The sequence below is a fragment of the Poecilia reticulata genome, chromosome 11 (genome assembly GCF_904066995.2).
Source record: "Poecilia reticulata chromosome 11, P_reticulata-male-v2, whole genome shotgun sequence".
NCBI lineage: Eukaryota > Metazoa > Chordata > Actinopteri > Cyprinodontiformes > Poeciliidae > Poecilia > Poecilia reticulata.
Genome location: NC_088840.1, coordinates 683,492 through 704,816, shown reverse-complemented (window position 1 = coordinate 704,816; position 21,325 = coordinate 683,492). Strand labels below are relative to the sequence as shown.

At 39.7% G+C, this 21,325-nt stretch overlaps 1 protein-coding gene across 5 annotated transcripts in view; it reads left to right on the top strand.

Moving 5' to 3' along the window:
• LOC103472158 (uncharacterized) overlaps nt 1-21,325 on the top strand; it is an 82,946-nt gene that overhangs the window by 22,786 nt on the left and 38,835 nt on the right. The gene's annotated exons all lie outside the window — the stretch shown is intronic.

Below are 21,325 nucleotides of genomic sequence, written 5' to 3'. Positions count from 1 at the left end.
CCATCCCCGCAACCCCTCGGCTGGCCTTCATCCTCCAGCCAGGCTCCCCGCCATCCCTGCAACCTCTCGGCTGGCCTTCATCCTCCAGCCTGGCTCCCCGCCATCCCTGCAACCCCTCGGCTGGCCTTCATCCTCCAGCCCGGCTCCGCGCCATCCCCGTAACCCCTCGGCTGGCCTTCATCCTCCAGCCTGGCTCCGCGCCGTCCCAGTAGCCCTTCAGCTGGCCCATGTCCCATCTGTTCTGTCTATCCAGCGAGGCTTCTCTCCAGTCTGCACCTATCCTTCAGCCTTTCTCCAGGCTATTCTGTATCCCCACAGCTGACCCATACCCTCCAGTCTGGCTCTGCGCCATCCCAGTATCCCCTCAGCTGGCCCATGTCCCAGCTGTTCTCTCTGTATATCCAGCGAGGCTTGTCTCCAGCCTACACCTATCCTTCAACCTTTCTCTAGGCTATTCTGTATCCCCAAAGCTGACCCGTACCTTCCACCCTGGCTCCGCGCCGCCCCAGTAGTCCCTCAGCTGGCCCATGTCCCAGCTGTTCCCTCTGTCTATCCAGCGAGGCTCCTCTCCAACCTGCACCTGCCCTTCAGTCTTTCTTCAGGTTATTCTGTATCCCTTGAGCTCGTCCTCTCCACCTGCCCGGCTTCGCGCCATCCCAGTAGCCCCTAATCTGATCTCATTCACCATCCTGGCTCCGAGCTATCACAATAACCACTAAGCTGTCCTGCATCCTCCTGTCTGGTTTCATTCTAGCTGCTTATCCCTCAGCTGGCCCCTATTCACTAGCCTGGCATCATGTCGTTATGATATATAACTACTGGCCTCTTCCACCAGCTAAGTTTCCATGTGTCATCTGTTACCTCAGATCGATTCCTCCTTTTCTTGTGAACCGCATCCCTACCGGCTGACCACTTATATCCTATGCCTTTTCTTTCCTCTCAGCGTTCTCCTTCTCCTGTCCCTCAAGTCAACTCACAGGTTTATGGTCCCACTATTCCTTTCTCTCATTTTAGTGCCTCAGTCCCGGCCCCCTTTTGGGGAGAGAGCATCCCTAATGGACCTTACCAAGCTCCACCCAGAAATGCCCCTTGAAAGTCCCACGTGACTTCATGTCTCACATTAACCTCCTTGCAGAGCTTAGGTTCTATGGGATTTTTCGTTTCGACTGACTCTGCAGAGTATTTCTGAGTCAATTAGTTTAGCATTTCTGCTGGATTTTTATAAAATATCAGCCACGACAATGGACAAGGGAACCAACAAGTTCATGTCATCTTTTTTGGACGACATCAAGATGTTTTAGCCACGCGATGCCTTTAATATTGTGCGAGTTGCAGCTAAATGCTACCAGTCAACGAGGAAAACCGCAGATCCTCAGACCCTCAGCATAAATATAGCTGTGGACAAGATCACTGATGCCTATTGTTCTTGCAAGGCTGGGTGAGTCGGACATTCATGGTTTTGAGGGTTCGAATGTGCCTACGCCTGATACACAGTACTCGGTGCTAGCATGGCTAACACGATTACAGTTTAGTAAACGTTAGCGTGGCTAACACGATTACAGTTTAGTAAAAAGCCTTTTCAGGTGAAATAAAATCTTTAATGTATGTCAGATACGGTACACATTGCATATTGATCTGTTCAGCTAACGTAAGGCTGTGTAACAGACAGGCTTCAGGGTGTAGAAGTTGTATCGGTACTGTATGCTGTACTTGGCTAAAAGGTTTTCATAATGGATGTGTTTATTATTTACTTTATTTTTTTCATTCACTAAACACAAAGAAAGCAAAGCAATAATACTTACGCCAGCAGAGACTTTGTTCTTATTGATACTATGACAGTCGAGCTGCAAATGCGGTCATGCACAAGTGTTAATCCAAGTAAGACATTTCGTTTCAGATTTTGGAAATCTGTGAATTTTAGTTCCACAAACACGATCAGGATACCTGACATCGCCTGTACAGATACCCCACTGACGGAAAACCATTTTCTTTCGAGTCCTGACGCAAAAACTCTGTCGGTCTGGTAGTCCACAATGAACATTAGCATGAGTTTGTGAGCCGGTGACCCACGTGATAGCTGCACTGTGACGTAAAATGGGCATTAGCCAATGAAAGGCGAACCCTGTGGTAAGGTCCATCAGCATCGTGGATGTTCACCCGAGTTCACAGCACATCACAGCTCAAATCTTCTGCCGGGGCCCGAGCGCTAAAGAACTATTATTCATTCTTCAAACTCTTTAATCGTCTTTTCTACGTCTGAGTTTTTCCAGATTGAACTGTCTCTTATCAACAGAAACATAAACTGGGTAAGAAATGATGGATCTGATTATCAGGTTGGTCTGTTATGTACTGTAATATCCAGTAATTTACCTGTTAAAAGAAAATGTACTCTATCATATTACGTGAACTGCTTGCTTTACTTTTTCCACCTTGTACTTTGAACAATTTCATGCATATGGTATTGAAGAAAAATGTATTAAGCGAATTTGAAGGCAAATTTGTATTGCACAACTGATGTCAGACCTTTTAATAAGCAATATGTGAATGAAAGCGACATGTGAAACATGCACATTATTCCACCTTGTAATATGTTTTGTAATTATGGTGCACGTTTTGAAATAAATGCATTTGAGAAAATCATTGCCTCTTTATTAAATGTTTATTTTCCAAAGTTCAAAACAATAAAATACCTATTTAAAAAATATTCTGTGAGAGTTAATATTAAGATCAAACACTGAGTTAGTAAGTGTTAAATTATTAACTCCAGCAGATTTGATATTTGACACTTTATAAGAGTTAAGGTACTAACTATAGACACTTTAAAAGTGTTGAAATCAAATCTGACTGAGTTAATTTGGGCCTGCTGGATTTGCTGTGTGGCAACACTTAGCAGCCTTCATCCCTCTGGGCTCCTTTTGTCAGTTTCCATCAGTTGTTGTCCCGTTGTGCTGTCGTCTAACTCGGACTGGGACGTCACCAGCTTGAATGTACCAAAATTAGTAACTATTGTCAAGGCCCTCTCTACTTTGAAGGCAATATTATGCGAGTAAAAATGGCGAATTTGAACCGCGTCTGTTATCTTCCCTGCATTCAAGTTTTTTCTTCTCTGTGGTGTTTTTTAAATAAATGAAAGTGTGCAATACCAGTTCATACTCCACTGGTCTGGAGTATGAACTGGAGCTAATGCCATTGATTATAAGATTTTACATCACACATCTGAAAATGAATTGGGTACTTTCTTAAAAATTACATCATGATTATCATTTTTTTATTGTATGCAATTTTAATAAATAGTAAAAGATTATTAAGGCACTTAAAAATTCATATTAATTTTTAAGTGCCTTAAAAATTTATATGTAGGCATAGTTAAAAAAGTATGCCTATATATTACATTAAACACACTTTAATTGTGCCTAAAAGACATACTTCTGCATATGTACTAATTAGTTTTATTTTGTAATCAAGTTGCTGCATGATGCAGACTTCTGCCCAGGTCCCTCTTGAAAATGAAATCTGGATCTCAACGGGGTTCACCTGGTTAAATAAAGAAAATTTTCAAAAGGTATACTTTATTAGCCTAAAATTTACACTGAGATGTAATTTAAAACATACTGAAATTAATAATTTAAAGTAGTGTTAAGTGAATTTTCAAAAAAATTATATTTTGAGCATATATTTTTAAATATACACAAAATATATTTTAAATGTACTGGAGAAGGTGTATATTTAGACTTGGGCAAATATATATTTTGTTCACTTAAAGTATACCTTTATTTAATATATTAAAAGTGTATTTTGGTACAATTATGTTTAAGTGGGTTTAAAGTTCTAATTTCAAAATTGGTACAAGTATGCCTTTAGTATACTTCAGATATACTTATAGGTAGTACACTTAATACTTAGTATACTTAAAGTGTACTTTCACAAATTTGAGTATGTTTGAAATATACTAAAGTATACTTTTTTTTCACCTGGGCAATGCAAATGTGGATGAAGATAATGTGATGAAATCCAGTGGTATCATGAGCAAAGTAATGTAGAAACAAAAAGGAAATTCAGAGTTAATCAATCCAATTTTATTTCTGCTCGAAGGTAAGCATAACACCTTAAATGCACAACAATGCTTAGACTTTGAGCAATTTGCTGAAACTGTATTGTGTAACTTTAAGGCATGCTTGGCTGCAACTATCGATAGCATGGCAGCTCTTCTTTTCTTCTTCTCTTATGTTAGCTTCTTGGCTGTCAGTCATACACCAGCTTTTTTTTCCTTCTTTTGAGTTCTTTTGTTTTTGTGATGAATTAAAGTAGCGACTCAATATCCTAAATGTTTTTGTCTCGCGTGACGTTTTGGATACTTGAAGGACATTAAGCACTTGATATCTTTGCAAGATTTGTAATGGCTTACTGTTTGATAAATACGTTACAATACGATACGTTGCTGTGATTCACTTGTCTGGTATCTGATTTAATTGTGGAACCAACAGCTAGAAGCGCAGCGTTGATTGGTGGGCGGGGCAGATACCTTTATAGTTGTTGCGCGCCGCTGCAAGGTGTGTGTGTCTTTGTTTCTCCCACTGTTGCTACAATCGTTGGCTACATGTTGGCTTATGTGTTTGATCGGCTCGTCTGAGATCGTAAGTGCCAGTTTTGCTATCCGTGGCTGGAATCGTGGTTGGTCTGCAGTGTTGCTCTGCTGGCGTTGCCGGTGTTAACGTCAATCCGCGTTTCCCCATCCAGATACGGTTCCCCCTGCTTCTTCTTGCCGCTCCGCCCCGCCCACGCAGCAAAATACGCGTGTGCTCGTGCTGAGCACTGAGAAAGCACGCGCATAGGGAACTACGGACACGGTGAAAGCTCAAACAACATGTTTCGGAAAAGTTGTCACTTTCTTCACGTTTTAGCGGGAAACTAATAATAATAATAACAACAATAACAATAAAAACAACAATAATACTAGCAATAATAATAATAAATAATAGTGATGATGAATACATATATGTCACATAGATATTATAATTATTATAAATGTATGTTTAGTTATATATATATATATATATATATATATATATGAAATAAAAACAGGGCAATGTATTTTAATGCTCGATATTACCCATCAGATACCGTTCCCCCTGTTTAACAGTGGGGGAAAGGTATCTGATGGCCAAATTGACAGTGGGTTCCCCCACTGTAAAAAAAGGGGAACGGTATCTGATGGGTAATATTGAGCATTAAAATGCATTGCCCTGTTTATATATATATATATATATATATATATATATATATAAAGTAAACATATATACATTCATAATAATAATATGTGACATATGTATCATTAGTATTATTTTTTATTATTATTGTTATTAGTATTATTACTATTTGTTTCCCGCAAAAACATGAAGAAAGTGACAACTTTGCCGAAACATGTTGTTTGAGCTTTCACGGTGTCTGTAATTCCCTACGCGCGTGCTTTCTCAGTGCTCAGCACGAGCACGTGCGTATTTTGTCGCGTGGGCGGGGCGGAGCGGCAAGAAGGCGCAGGGGGAACCGTATCTGATGGGGAAACACGGATTGACGTAACACCGGCTGCAGCTTGGAGGTTGTTGTGGCGTGCGGCTTCCATCCGGTCCTCGTTTGCTGACCTGCTCCCTCCCGGGTTAGGCTGTGTTTCCACCCCTGGGTAAGCTACCTGCCATTTAGCTTTTGATTTCTTTTATCTGGATCCACTGTTAATGGGTTTTCTGTTTCAGGCACCTGATTGTGGAGCTGCGGCCTTAAGCCTCGTTTTTAAAAGGAGAAATGTTTTAAGGAAATTGTTTAATAAAATATTGTGCACTGCTCAGTCTGTGTTCGGGTGCATCTTGTAACTTTTAAAAATCTCCACTTGCTGGTCACATTGTTTTATTGAGGATTTTTGTACATATGTTTTGTCTGTGATGTCAAAGCAGCAACTTATATTAAAAAGTGTTTTAATGTTCGTCTGAATGCTGCACATTTCCATGGAAGGACAACGGAATATCGCTCTGATAAACATGTAATGGCTAAAATCAGGATACCCTCACTGTGTATCCGTCTGAAAAATTTATCAATTTAAATAATTAAAAAATCCTTCCATGGGTGGATACCACGATAGACGGTGTTCATTTTATAGAGTTAATATCGGCGCTGTAAATGGTTTGGTTTGGTATGAAATGGTAGTACCACAGCACTTTTGAAGCTTACGTGAATCTGCTTTTTTTCCATCGATATGCTTCCCAACCGCTCCGCACCGGAGTGGAGTAAAAAAAAAATCAAAAAACAAAATAAAATGAAATCGACGCGCACGTTGTGCAAAACTCAAAAACAGGAGAACCGGGACATGAAGAGCATTAACGAAATAGATGTGAATACGGGCATAAAAACAGAATCCGACGTTGAACAGTCACAAATCAATATGAGTGTCAAATCAGGTAAAATGCCCCAAGTGAAAAATTAGTGTACTAGGTATGTTAAATTTTAACATACATATTTTAACATACTTAAGCATACTTTTAGTTTACAGACAACATCCTTATGAAAATTAGCACAATAAAACAATAGGTACACTTTAGAGAAAATGTGAAAACTGTTTCACCAAGGACAGAGTATTGTTTTAATACAATGTTACAGTATTCCAGTATTACTGCAGACAAACTGCAGTTAGTTTGTCTGCAGTTAGTGAAGACAGTGTTCTTCAGGTACAATGAGGAACACTCCTTCCTAAGAACAGTGAGGATCAACAACAGAACATTCCCATTCACTGGATTACTGCACTTTACAGAAACCTACAAAAAATAACAATAAAGCAATTAAACATGGAAAGCTTTTGTATTTTAAAGAGTACAGAAAAATGGCAACAAAAAAATAAGACAATTTTAAGACGCTGTGGACTTGCTATGTATGTGACATAGCAAGTCACATACATAGCATGTGACTTGCTATGTATGTGATCATCAGGTCAATTATCATCAGACCTGATGATAATTGGGACCGGATGCCTGGGGTGGAAAAACATTTCTGGAAATGTGAAAATTAAAAATGGAAAAACATTTCTTTGCCTGTTTATGTTAGAAGTAGAAAAAAATAGTCAACAATGTCATAGAATCAGTTGATGTTGGCATCAACTATGAAGCTGTTTTAAGTGTGGACTTAAGGAAACAAACTACCTTAAAATCTTTCCATCCATGATCTGAACACACTGATCCTTGCAGGGTGGTGAGGGGGGCTGGTGGTGCCCATCTCCAGCAGTCATCAGATGAGAGGCGGGGTTCACCCGGGACAGGTCAGCAGTCCATCACAGGGCCCTGAAAGTCAACAACAAATAAAATGCATGAAAAAGAAATGTTAGATTAACAAGGGGAAATTTCTGTCCAGTTATTTTTAAATCAAATCATGCTTATTAAGCACTTGGTGTTGGTAACATACCAGCTTTTGTTGTTGAAAATATAGCTAGCTCCTCATTAAAAAAATACTTGCACCATAAAGACGATGTGAAGGTTCATCCTCAGAGCTGGTTGTTGATCTGGTGGAGTCAGCTTCTTCTGAGACAGGAAAGTCTTTAGGTTTTCTAACACTTGATCTCTCTGGCTTCCTCTTTCATCTTCATTTGCTTAGACTGCAAAAATATGTAAAAGATAAAAACATTGATGAACGAGTGAGAACAATAACCTCATAATATCAAAGTCATGCAGAGCTTAATTAAAACCATGTTAAGTTTATGAAGAAAGGTATATTAAGTCACAACAAACAGAGCATCCATGCAGTTATAACATCAATGATTGTTATAGTAATAATCAGAGGTGGGGACTCGAGTCACATGACTTGGACTTGAGTCAGACTCGAGTTGTTAAAATCACGACTTGAGACTTGACTTGAAAAAATGCTCAAAGACTCGGACTTGACTTTGACTTTCATGCCATTGACTTGGGACTTGACTCGACTTGAAGCTGTTTACTTGAAAAGACTTGATATTTTTTACTCACATATTACTTACTGTCACATGTCGCACAGAACCCATTTCCAAGTAGTATAGCTTTGCTGAAAAAACAAATAAAAAAAATCCTGTTTTTCTTTTGGCCATCTTTCAAAATTTTCTGTAAAAAAATTGTACAATCTCACTGACCCTTAATATAACACTAAGTGGGATAGTTAACTGAGTCAGACATAAAATAATGAGCTCATTATTTTGTGTTTAGTGATTCTGACCAGCTTGATTCACCCAACATGTTTTTATCAATATTGAGATGTGAAATTGGCTGTAGATTTAACCCAATTGGCCTGACAGATATTTATTTTACCATCACATCCAAATTCAAAACCACTCCACTTTATTTGCAATGATTTTGATTTTTTTCATGTGGTTTATTTGTTAAAACAGACCAAATACAGTGACTGTCCCAAATAAATTTTGTGTTTAGAATATCTGGCCCATATTTACGGAGGACTGAAACTAACATACTTAGAAATAAAAGCAGAAAAATAAATGCACCAGACCTTCCTGAGTTTACTTGTGATAACTTCATATATACTTATTTCATTTTTTGAAAACTTTTTTTATTGAATATCAAGTTTAACAGAACTGCGCAATAAAGAGGTCCAATTTAAAAATGTTTTTTATACTTTGTGTTCAGCTGCACATGTTCTATCATTTGAGATAAAAACAGATTTTAAAAAGAACAAATGGTCTATTATTTGAATTTTATGTATAATTGCAAATTATAAAAAATGACTCGAAATGACTTGAGATTAAAGGTTCCTGACTTGAGACTTGACTTGACCGTCCTTACTTGAGACTTGACTTGACCGTCCTTACTTGAGACTTGACTCGGACTTGAGGACAGAGACTTGAGACTTACTTGAGACTTGCAACATAGTGACTTGGTCACACCTCTGGTAATAATCATAAAAGTCACAGTAAAATTGATAAAAATAATTATTTCTGAAACCAATGTAAGTTACATATTTTTACTGCACTGTTTATAATTTAACAAAGATAATTAATAAGCAAACTTACCACTAGCTAGCAACACGTTAGCAGCCTTTGTCCCTTCGGGCTCCTTTTATGACTGACATTTCATTTCCACCGGTTGTTGTCCTTTTGTGATGTCGTCTAACTAGGACGTCACCAGCTTGAATTTACCAAAATTACTAACTATTTTCAAGGCCCTCTCTACTTTTAAGGCCATATTATGAGAGTAAAAATTGCGAATTCGAACAGCGTCTGTTACTGGCTTTCAAGACTTTCCTTTTTTTTATGGCTTTTTTCAAAAAAGACGAAAGTGTGTAATACCGCCACCATCTGGTCTGGAGTATGCACTGGAGCTAATGCCGTTGACCTATAGATCTTACATCATACATATGAAAATTGATTGGGTACTTTGTTAAAGAACATTACATCAGGCTTATCATTTTTTATTCTTTGCAATTTAACAAAAATAGTAAAATATTATTAAGGCACCTAATAAGGCATACTTTTAAAAGTATGCACCTTCAAAAGTAGGTGCATACTTTTGAGGCATACTAAAAAGAATGCCTAAACAGTACCTAAAAAGTAGGTGCCTTAAGGCATACTTCCATCCATCCATCCATCCATTTTCTTCCGCTTATCCGGGTTTGGGTCGCGGGGGCAGCAGCCTAAGAAGGGAGGCCCAGACTTCCAGGCATACTTGTGCATATGTATTAGTTTTATTTTGTAATCAGGTTGCTGCGTGTTGCAGACTTCTGCCCAGGTCCCTGTTGAACATGAGATCTGCATCTCAACGGGGTTCACCTGGTTAAAGGAAATTTAAAAAAAGGCATACTTTATTAGCCTGAAATATACACTAAGATGTAATGTATAACATACTGAAATTGATCATTTAAAGTAGAGTTAAATGAATGAATTAAATAAATGAAATCTATTTTTCTATATTCTATATTTTAAAATATACAAATATCTTTGACAGATATTTTAAATATTTAAATATACACTTGAGTAAGTGTATATTTACACTTAGGCAAATACATATTTTGTTCATTTAAAGTATACTTTTATTTAATATATTTCTTTAAGTGTATTTTGGTACAATTATATTTAAGTATGTTTAAAGTTATAATTTCTAAATTGGTTCAAGCATACTTTTAGTATACTTTATATATTTATAGATAGTACCCTTAATACTTAAAATGTACTTTCACAAATGTACGGTAAGTATGTTTGAAATATACTAAAGTATACTTTTTATTCACTTGGGACATGATGAAGCGGCGCAGCAGGTGATGAGTGAAGATTGCTGGTGGTGAGGGTCAATAAAAACGATAAAATAAAACTAGGAACAGGAAAGAAATTAAAGAAAACATACCAATAAACCAAGAAAGAATAATACTAATAAAAGAAAACTGAATGAAAATGCATGAAGAACAAAATGCAAGAATAAACTAAGAAACTAAATTGAATATAGAGGAATAAACTGGTATGACAAGACCTTTCGAGTAGAGGACTATGGCAAGAACAAACAGACACTGTTTTCAGATAAAATATTTTTCAGATAAAAGATAAAAATAATATAGTTATGTTATATTGGAATATTTTTTACACTCTGATTGGCTGCTGTTAGGCTTACCAATTTTAAGTTGAATGTCCATTACATTTTTTGTAGACACCTGTAAAAATAATTTCTATTCACATGTCTTTTTTGTTCTCTGGGAAATTATTTTTGATGATAAACACAGAAACAACTGTTATGGTCTGGCTCTTAAACCATAACAAATGAAAGGGAAGCAACACAAGGGATAACTTAAAAGGGAATTTATTTAACAAAAATCATAACTGGTTGGGGGAGAAAGGGGAGAGAGTGGCAGGGAGACAGAAAGAATGAGCTGCCCTGTCAGAGGAAGTGGTGCGTCTTAAGGTGGATTGTCATCTGGAGACACTGGCCAGCAGCCTCCACTTCCAATCAGCACTAATTAGAGAGTCCAAAGACTTGCATGTCAGAGACCCAGAGGAAAAGGCCTTTGGCCGTAACACAACCATAAAAATCAAAAAGTCAACAATAGTGATAGAAATATTAACAATAAAATAATATTCAGTGCAAAGTAGAATTCGATTTCTTATATGGGGGTCATAAGGGACCTGGATAATGGGCGCTGGCCAAAAACGATTGAGAAACACTGTCATAGAACAAAGTCTATGAAAAAACAGGAGTATGGAAGAAAACTGGTTCAAAACTAAGACTCAAAAATTAGTAGAGGCATATTTAGCGTTTACCTTTCAACATTTGTAGATTATAAAGATAATCTACATTAAATTAAAGCCTGTCACCCTCAAAAAAGGGTGGCAGGGTGGTAAACTTGTGTCCCTGTTTTTTTCTATTTTGGTGGATATTTATTAAGGTGGATCGTCATCTCGAGACACTGGCCAGCTGCCTCCACTTCCAATCAGCACCAATTAGAGAGTCCAACGACATGGATGTTAGAGACCCAGAGGAAAAGGCCTTGGGCCGTAACACCCCCCCTCTTCAAGACAGGGTCCCCACTGTAACCCTGGGCAACCTCTTCATTAACATCTGGAAAAATAGAGAAACAAAATTAAGTGCACTAATATCTCAGACAGGCTGAAATGAAACAAAACTTAGATCCTCTCCGATCCCATCCAAAACTCAACGAGCGGTACCTTGAAGTGACTATTAGAGAGGTAAGGAGAGAAGAGAAGGAAAGAAAAAAAAAGGTTACTGACTTGGTGCTCTTGACAAAGTATCCGCAATGACATTATCCTTCCCCTTGATATGATAAATATCTAAGGGAAAAGATTGCAGAAACAATGACCATCTCACAAGGATTGTGGTTTGTGAAGACAGTCAGAGGCCCTGAACCTACATAGACATCAAAATGCTGTAAAGACCAAATACGAGCAAGGGTCTCTTTTTCAATGACTGAATAATTCAGCTGGTGTTAGTTAAACTTAGAAAAAAAACTCACAGGTCTTTCAATGAAAAGTCATCCAGTTGCAAAAGGACTCCCCCTGCACCAACATGACTGACATCAACCTGGAGCTGAAAAGGCTTATTCATATCAGGAGCCAACAAGACAGGAGAATTGCACAGCATCATCTTCACATCTTCAAAAGCCTGCTGACAGACAGAGGACCAAATGTATTTCACATTGCTTTTCAGAAGGTCTGTCAGAGGTGCAACCACAGTGGTAAATTTTCTGCAGAAAGCTCTATAATATCCCACTAAACCCAATAATTTCATGAGTTCCTTTTTAAGTCGTTGGTAGTGGATATTTTGCAATCGCTTCAACCTTTGCACTAACTGGACGTACTTTACCTTGACCCACTTGATGACCAAGATAAGTAACAGTCGCTTGAGCAAAGTCACATTTGGCCAGATTTACTGTCAAATGCGCATCCCGCAAACGGTCAAACAAAGCAGCGAGTTGTTCCATGTGAGATGACCAACCATCAGAATAGACAACGTCATCCAAATACACAGAACAGCCTTCTAAACACCCAACAACTTTATTTATGAAGCGCTGAAAAGTTGCTGGCGCATTTCTCAAGCCAAAAGGCATAACATTGTACGAATATAAGCCACTTGGTGTAATAAAGGCAGACTTCTTGTGCCCTTTTAGTTAAAGGGACCTGCCAATAACCTTTTAGTAGGTCTATTTTACTGATGAATTTAGCATTACCAATGTGGTCAATGCAGTCATCCATACGAGGTAAAGTATATGAATCAGGTTTAGTTATGCCATTGACTTTTCTGAAATCGGAACAAAATCTATAGGTTTTGTCTGATTTTGGAACAAGCAAGCAAGGTGAAGACCAGCTTGAACATGATGCTTGAGCGATGCCATTTTTTAACATGTAGTCAACCTCAGCATCCAGATGTTTACGTTTTTCTGGGTTAACCCTGTAAACCCTGTTTTCTGGGTTGTGCATTACCCACCTCAATATCATGTTTGATCAGGTGCATGCAGGATGGGACATCTGCAAATAAATCAGAATGGGATTTTATCAAATGAATCAATTCAAAGCGTTGAGATTCTGGCAAATAACTTAGCACAGTATCTATGCTTTCCAATACTTCAGAATTCTTTAGTCGACCAGTTAACATGGCTGAATCCGGAACAGGCAACACATCACCATTCCCTTCATCGCCAGCAGATGTCACCGTTTCAGCAATGCACACAGGATGAACTTCATCCACCAAGACATTATCAGCACGAACATTATAAGCAGGGGTGAAAGTAAGGGGGTACAGCGGGGTACTGCGTACCCCTAAAAGATTTAGCGGGGGTATGCAGTACCTGCAAGACAGAGGAGCAGCTGTAAAATATCAGTGGGCTCACTGTGCAGCCGCGACTGCGCCCACTAATCAGCCGTGACTGATTAGTTTTTCAAGAACAATCTAAAACACGACTTAATCAGTTAATAACTTTTTTCCCATATCATATTGTTTATGTGCCCTGCGACAGACTGGCGACCTGTCCAGGGTGTACCCCGCCTCTCGCCTGGAACGTTAGCTGGAGATGGGCACCAGCAACCCTCCAGACCCCACTAAGGGACAAGGATGTCAAGAAAATGGATGGATGGATATTGTTTATGAACTGTTCGTGCTTTGCTAGAGCAGCAGTGCAATACGTCAATCACGGAAGGTTTTGAGTTGATCTCGGCATTAGGTGACAAACTGAACGCTGCCAGGACGCTGAGACCAGCACATCTTCCTCTGATTGGCTTAAAACGTTCGTAACTTTATTAAAGAACAACAAAAAACTGAGATGCACTCCATGCCATGATGTTCAGGATTTAGGTCTCATGGCATCTCAAGGTGTCAACATCATACAAATGCTTAATTTTTTCCTGTGCAGACAATAGGTTCTCTTTTGCCAACTGAGTAGCAGTAAAGAGTCTCTGCTTAAACCCATTAACATAATCCAACAGGTTTTGTGGTGGTTCAGCATCCTGACACTCATCTCTCAAAACTTTTAATGGACCACGCACAGTATGACCAAACACCAATTCATTAGGGCTAAAACCTGTACTCTCTTGTGTTACTTCTCTTGCTGCAAGTAACAACCAGGGTAGACCATCCTCCCAATGAGCACAATATCTGAACACAATAAGCACGAAGCAAAGATTTTAATGTTTGATGAAATCGTTCCAGTGCTCCTTGGCTCTGCGCATGGTATGCTGTGGATTGGTTGTGCTTAATGTGCAGCTGCTGCAAAACCTGTGCAAACAAATGAGAGGAAAAATTAGATCCTTGGTCACTCTGAATGACTTTAGGTATCCCAAAAATACCAGTAAACTGCATCAGAGCCCGCACCAGACTTTGCAGTAAGTGTGTGCAATGGATATGCTGCTGGATACCTGGTACTTTGGCACATAACAGTCAACAGGTACTTTGCACCTGAACGTGAAGGGGGAATAGGACCCACACAATCAATTATTAAGTGCTCAAATGGTTTACCAATAGCTGGAATAGGATGCAGTGGTGCCCGGTTTAGGACTTGATTGGGTTTACCAGTAAGCTGACAGGTGTGACAAGTTTTAATATAAGAAGAAACATCTTTTTTCAGTCGTGGCCAAAAAAAATTCCTCAAAATGCGGTCATAGGTTTTCCTAACTCCCATGTGTCCTGATTCATCATGGTACACCTGCAAGACTTAAGTCACGCCAGTTCAAAGGCACCACAACCTGATAAACTGGCTCCCCAATAGCATTCTCATCACAAGGCATCCACTTCCTTAACAATCTTCTATCTTGTTTTCAACAAAGTATCCAGAGCACGGCTCTGCATCTCCTCAGCAGGTAATGCAGACTGAAATAAATGCTGTAATGGTGGGGTCAGATCTTTGCTCCTTTCCCAGATCATTCTGTGAAATAGTCAGAGAAATATTAGATAAACAAGAGGAAATGCATTTATCTTTTCCGAAGTGTTCATCCTGATGTACATCACTGGATGCTTTCATTGGCCGTGTCACAGCACATGCTTGAAAAATGTCAGGGTGTGATTTTTCATTTTCATCAGGACCACTGCTGATCAAAGGTACTGAAACCACAACTGGAGACCCTGGTTGATCAGGCCAGACTTTCCCTCCAGCTATATTGTTCCCCAGTATAACTGTAACACCCCTCACAGGCAGCGCTGGTCTCACACCCATCCTTATTTCTCCTTCAAACAACTCTGAATGGAGCACGAGCTTATGTACTGGAACACAAAACACAGACATGGCCATACCCAACACAGGTATAAATAATCCAGTGTCAGACTCATCTGAAAAAGGTAAAACAGATGCCAAAATGAATTAATTGTATGCACCAGTGTCTCTAAAGATAGTAACTGGCACCTTAATGTCACTCTCAACCAAAGAAACTTGTCCTTCCAAGAGAAATGGGTTGTAAGAACTCAGGTCAGGTTTTCCAGAAGATGACACTTCAGCCATTTTGTGAGGAACCTTTACAGAAACTGATGCAGCAAACGCTGCTGGTTTAACCCGAGTTCCATTATTATTTCTGGATGTCAGCAAAGCACAGTCTTTCTTCCAATGACCTTTGTTGTTGCGCCACACCCCCCCCCCCCCCTTCTCTCTCTTTCTACTTCGCCTTCTCAGAGGAGGGAGATGTGCAGCCAGCTCTCCATCTAACGGGTGAATTGAGGTTCTTAAATCTGATGGGATTTACCCTGTCCAGAACTGAGTAAACTCTGTTTAAGCTGGCATCGAGAAAGTCTAGCCTGGTTTCTAACGACCTCCCCCTCCAGATGTCCCACCCTTTTTCATCCTGTGAATTAGCCAGATTGAGCAGCCTGCAATCAACTAGTTTCACAGAGCACACCTGTTAACGGTCGCTCTTTCTCTTTATTAGAACTTGCACTTGTTACTGAACCAGGTTGGTTTTAGTGACTCGTGCGAGTCCCAAGGGTGTTGTTTTGGCTAAAAGCAACCTATAAAACATTTTCCACTTTTTCCTCCCAGAATCAAACTTCATAGCTATTTTACAACCATCAAAGAACTTTAAGGTGACTCATTAATTGAATGTCCACATCTTTTAGATTTTCTTAATGCTAATTATTTTATTACTAAGGCAATTTTGCAAGGGTCAGTACAGCTTAAATCAGTAGCAGAAATAATCAAATAAGTAAAATCAATAATCTAGCCTATCTTTCCCTAATGCTGACACTGTGAACTAAAAAAGGGAAACTTTGAGAGAGACGGACGGAGTTTTGCATTTTGAACCCCAGAACTGGCCTGATGATGAAGGTGTTGCAGCAGCAGGAGGCTCCCAGTACAGGAAGAGTACTGACTTAGAGCGGCAGGTCTCGGGCCTCATGCGTGTAACGGTACTCAGCTTCTTGTCTTGCAGCTCTGTAGCTCCCTTCTCCTCGTCTCACGATCTTCCTGGTCCCACGGAAGGAACACACCAGTTCTTCCTTTTTGCCCTTGTTCTTTGCCTTTGTCTTTATCTTCATCTTTGCCTTGGTCTTTGTCTTTGGGGTCCGAACCCAGCTGATGAGAGAAGTGCAATTTGAAGCCACATGTTGCGGGGCTAACGGGTTGGCCCCCATGTGCAGAACAGTCTTCGGTTCTTTGGCCCTGGCTCTTCTTCAGCTGCGGAGTTCTTTGTCCATCTTGATCTTGGCTCGAAGCTGCCTGAAGGATCCAACCAAAGATTCCTCTTTTGCACCCACCTTATAAAGGGTTTATCCACCCTTTTGGTGCATTTGCATTGGCTAGCTTTGTTGCTGTGCCTCTCATTGGCTGACTGCTTGGACAGATGATCTCATATCCATCACCTTGGAGACATTATGACCTGATCTCTGTTCCAATGATCCCCGAGTTGCTCAATAGTCCTCCTACGTCTGTTGCTTGCCCAACCTTTTCTTAGGAAAGTTGAAGTTTAGCAATAAGGCCTTGGTTACCTCTGCTCTCCTATCAGTTCCTCTTTTCCCCTGACCTTTCACCTACCATCTACCTCCAACACAACATCAGTGACCTTTAATTACAGTTTCACATTTTACACCATTTCAATTTCAATGTCAAAATCACATTTATAACCTTTTAATTTCTCTGGTTTACCTTTCATTTATGATATTATAACCATTACTTATTACTCTTATTATAATCATAATATGAGTTATTACAGACACATCTGAATAGAAACCAATAATAATCAATTATATACCATGTTACAGTTGTTTCATCTGTAAGTACTTCCACAAGTGTAAGAGTAAGATTAAAGATTCTTATAATCAAACCAATATGAATTATTGGCCTAATTATAAGTTGTTATTAATTTAAGTATTTTACTCTGGGTTTTATCCAATTACTCAAAATGTTTAGATTTTATTCTTTAAACCTTTAATGCTTTAAAATAAGGAATGATCTGAACTGTTTTTATACTGATGCAAGCTGGAAACTTCCTCTTTATTCAGGAAATCTGCTATTCCTGTTCCATGACTCTCTTTCTGCCTGACTATGATTTTTTTTATGATTAAATAGAAAAAAGTAGAATTAAAGCAAAGTTTGCAGGACACAATAACAATACACACAACCAGATTAATTTTATTACCGTCTGACTCTACTGTTGGGTCTTGATGTCACCTGTGTAATTAATTTTAAAGGTAACTTTATTTATTTTTACTATTAAACTAAAAACTCCAGCATGGGGAAGTAGGATGAGCTCGACTTTTCTCGACACCCCCTCCTCGAGGTCAGACCTTTCACATGCTGGGAACCCAACACCCTCCTGCAGGTCTGCGTCCTCATCCCCTGGAAAGAGAAGATGGTCATCTGGGATGTGAAGATCCTCCATAGTCATAACAGCTCAGCAGTCTGGGATGTGAAGATGCAGATCCTCAGTCTTCACCAAGGACTCAGCAGTCTTCAAAACTCCACTGCTCTTTGACTCCCCCTCCTTGGATGTCTCCCAGGAAGTGATAAATGTCGAAGAGAACCCAGGTTGCTCCGATCCTTTAACAGTGACAAAAATCCTCAGCTGGATGAACTGTCGGTTCTTCAGGATGTGGAAGATTCCTTAGTGACAGGTTGGTGGGCTGACGCAAAAAGCCTCAAAATAAAAAATCTGGAAGTTTAGCAGAGCAAAGCAAAAAAGCATAAGCAGCATAACGCCTTATTCATAATCATAATCCTTTTCCGTCGCTGGGGTCGTTATTAAAGGGGTACTGGAGTTGTCGGAGGCAACAGGAATTGTCCAATTTTAAAACTGCAGTCTTTGGGCCTCCTCATCAAAACTTACACCGCTGAATATCCAGGACAGGTGCTCTGAACATCAGGATGAAACCGTTGCCAGGTCCTGGGAGGAAAGTGTTGGCCCTTCCCCTTTCCAGGTTGAAGTTAGATAAGGAAAAAAACACACACGAAAACAAAACAGTTCTTCTTTTGGATGCAGTCCATCAGGTAGGACTCCGTGAAGTCCACAGGTTGCTTCCAGGTGTTGGGTGTGACTTCAACACTTTGTTGCAGGATTGATCTTGGTGGTTGTCTATGACGCCACTCCTTCCTCACGACTTCAGTCCCTTTTCCAGTTTAATCCATCCTTTTGTGACAGGAGTTCTTCTTTAGCATAATCCAATTTCTTCAGGGCCCTCCTAGTCCTAAGCCTTGAAGTTGTTCTTTGAATGGCAATCATCCTGTAATAGTGGCCAGTCTAACACAGGATGGCATGGTGCTTGATTCTTGCAATGTTCTGGTTCGCTTTAGCTAAGAACTGGCTTGAACACTGACCTCGTGGACCCCTTTCTTCATAAGTAGTACTGTTTTGCAGTTCAGTACTTGCTTCACAAAATCCATTCCATTGAATTTCAGCTTGATCACCCTAACTACAGGCCGATCTTGAGCTTTTATCCAAACTTTCTGTCCTGTTTTCAATGACACTGTAAACTGCAACTTCCCCTTTCCCTCTCTGGGCAAAAAGGAGAAGTGCCTTCGCCTGCCTGCTTTCCACTCTTCTACCCTTCTACAGCTGTTACTGTTACACCATGTCCATCAGCACCAAGAGGTACTCCTCACCTCTCTTTTCTGTTATCCATGGGGCCTGCTACATCCATGCAGACTGAACCCCCGGGTAATGTGCTCTTGATGAACAACCCTTCCATCCGCTGCTCTGCGAGCCCTGCGTATTGACCACAGTCCCGCAGCTGCATCGGACGGTCTGAAGGGACATCCAAAAGTTTTGTTCCACCAGTTCCTCATGTGTCGGTCGTACACCTACATGTTCTAGGGCCTCATGCACGCCTTGCACGAGAATAGAAAAAGTAGAGAAAAAAGTAAATTAAAGCAAAGTTTGCAGGACACAATAAGAACACACACAACCAGATTAATTTTATTACCGTCTGACTCTACTGTTGGGTCTTGATGTCACCTGTGCAATTAATTTTAAAGATAACTTTATTTATTGTTACTATTAAACTAAAATATCCAGCATGGGGAAGTGGGATGAGCTCGACACCTTTTCTGTGACAATAATTACAAATTTTGTCAAGATCATGGTTACTGCGATCCAAAAAAGAACCTCCAGAATGTGTTGAATGCCAGTTTGGAACTCTCCTTCCAACTGCATGCTCTCCACTTGTGTGTCATTTATGTGTCAAGACAAAATCGTCAGCCAAGACTGTAGCTTCTGACACCGCTTTAACCTTCTGTTCATTAATGTACACTGCAATACTATGAGAAACAGAGTTTTTAAATTGTTCCAAAACCATTAAATTACAGAGATCACCAAGTGTTTTAATCTCAGAGGAAATGCACCATCGGTTGAAATGAATTTCCAACTCTCTTGCAAACTCCACATACTGTAAGTTGTGTCACCTTTTTTTCAGTTTCTAAACTTTTGTCTGTATTCTTCAGGGACTAATTCATATGCTTTCAGTATTGCAGCTTTAACCTTAGTATAATCTTGGCCATCATTCAAGCTCAACATAGAAAAAGCTTCCTGAGCACGACCAACCAAAACACACTGAAGCAAAATGATGCAGTCTGAATCAGACCAATCTCTTGTGTCTGCAACTCTTTCAAACAAAGTGAAAAACGTGTCAACATCCTTTTCACTGAACTTAGGCACCAAACGCAAGTCATTTAATATATCAGGGTTTGCATTTGGAGTCCCCAACACAAGATTCCACAGACAATTTGCCATCTTTCACCAGATTTAATTTCTCACTTTCCAAATTTATTCTTGCCAATTCAGTTTCCTGTCTCATCTTTTCCAAAGCAAGAACCTTATCCAAATCTGCCTGCTGTCGTAAATTTTCCAAAGCCAACTCCTTTTCCTTCTCCAGTTGCATTCTCAACCTTAACATCTCTTTTTGTTGTTCAAAATCCAAAAGGTCAGACTTTACAACCTGAGCACCCAAATCTTCAGGTCTGGAAGGTGAAGACAAAACACCCATCTCAATTAAATTCTCCCTTAAAATTGCTTTAACATTGTCTTTCAACCTTTTGTCACCAACACTTATTTTATAGTGTTCAGCAATTTTTACTAATTGTTCTCTAGAACACTGCTCCAAAAATCCTGCTGATGGACATTTATTAAAGTTTTCCACAGACATGACTAGTCTTAATCACAAAACAGCGTTTCAAAAATTTTAATTGCTGACAATCTGTGCAACACAAAAACAACCAACCCGAACCTCCCCTCTAGTTGCCTATCAAAAACTTTCTAGCTCAATCCTAGTCTTCAGAGATCAGGGACGGTGGGTATTTATGCACTTAATACCAATAGAGTGGAAAAGGCGACCAAAAAAATCGGCAACCCCCTCTCCCCCCAACACTATGGCTGTGCCCCCGAGACAACTGCTACAACCATACGATCTCACGCTACTATTTTTGAGCACATGAATCCCAAAGGGGAGACACGCTGAGGCCTACAGGGGAATCAGATCAGACATAATGACTTGCACAAATCAGTCAACAATCAAGACTTACCAGTGAACTCATCAGATGAGATGAAAGCGAGCAACTTACCCCAAACCAGAGAGAAGAGAAAAAATATATAATTTACCCAAAACTAAACTCAAGATTCCCACACTAGCTTCCCAGTTAAATTAACAAACAATGTTTGCCAACTAACTAGCTAACTAACTAGCTAACTAACTAACTAACTAACATAAATTTTAACAAGCCCCCAATTTGTTATGGTCTGGCTCTTAAACCATAACAAATGAAAGGGAAGCAACACAAGGGATAACTTAAAAGGGAATTTATTTAACAAAAATCATAACTGGTTGGGAAAGAAAGGGGAGAGAGTGGCAGGGAGACAGAAAGAATGAGCTGCCCTGTCAGAGGAAGTGGTGCGTCTTAAGGTGGATCG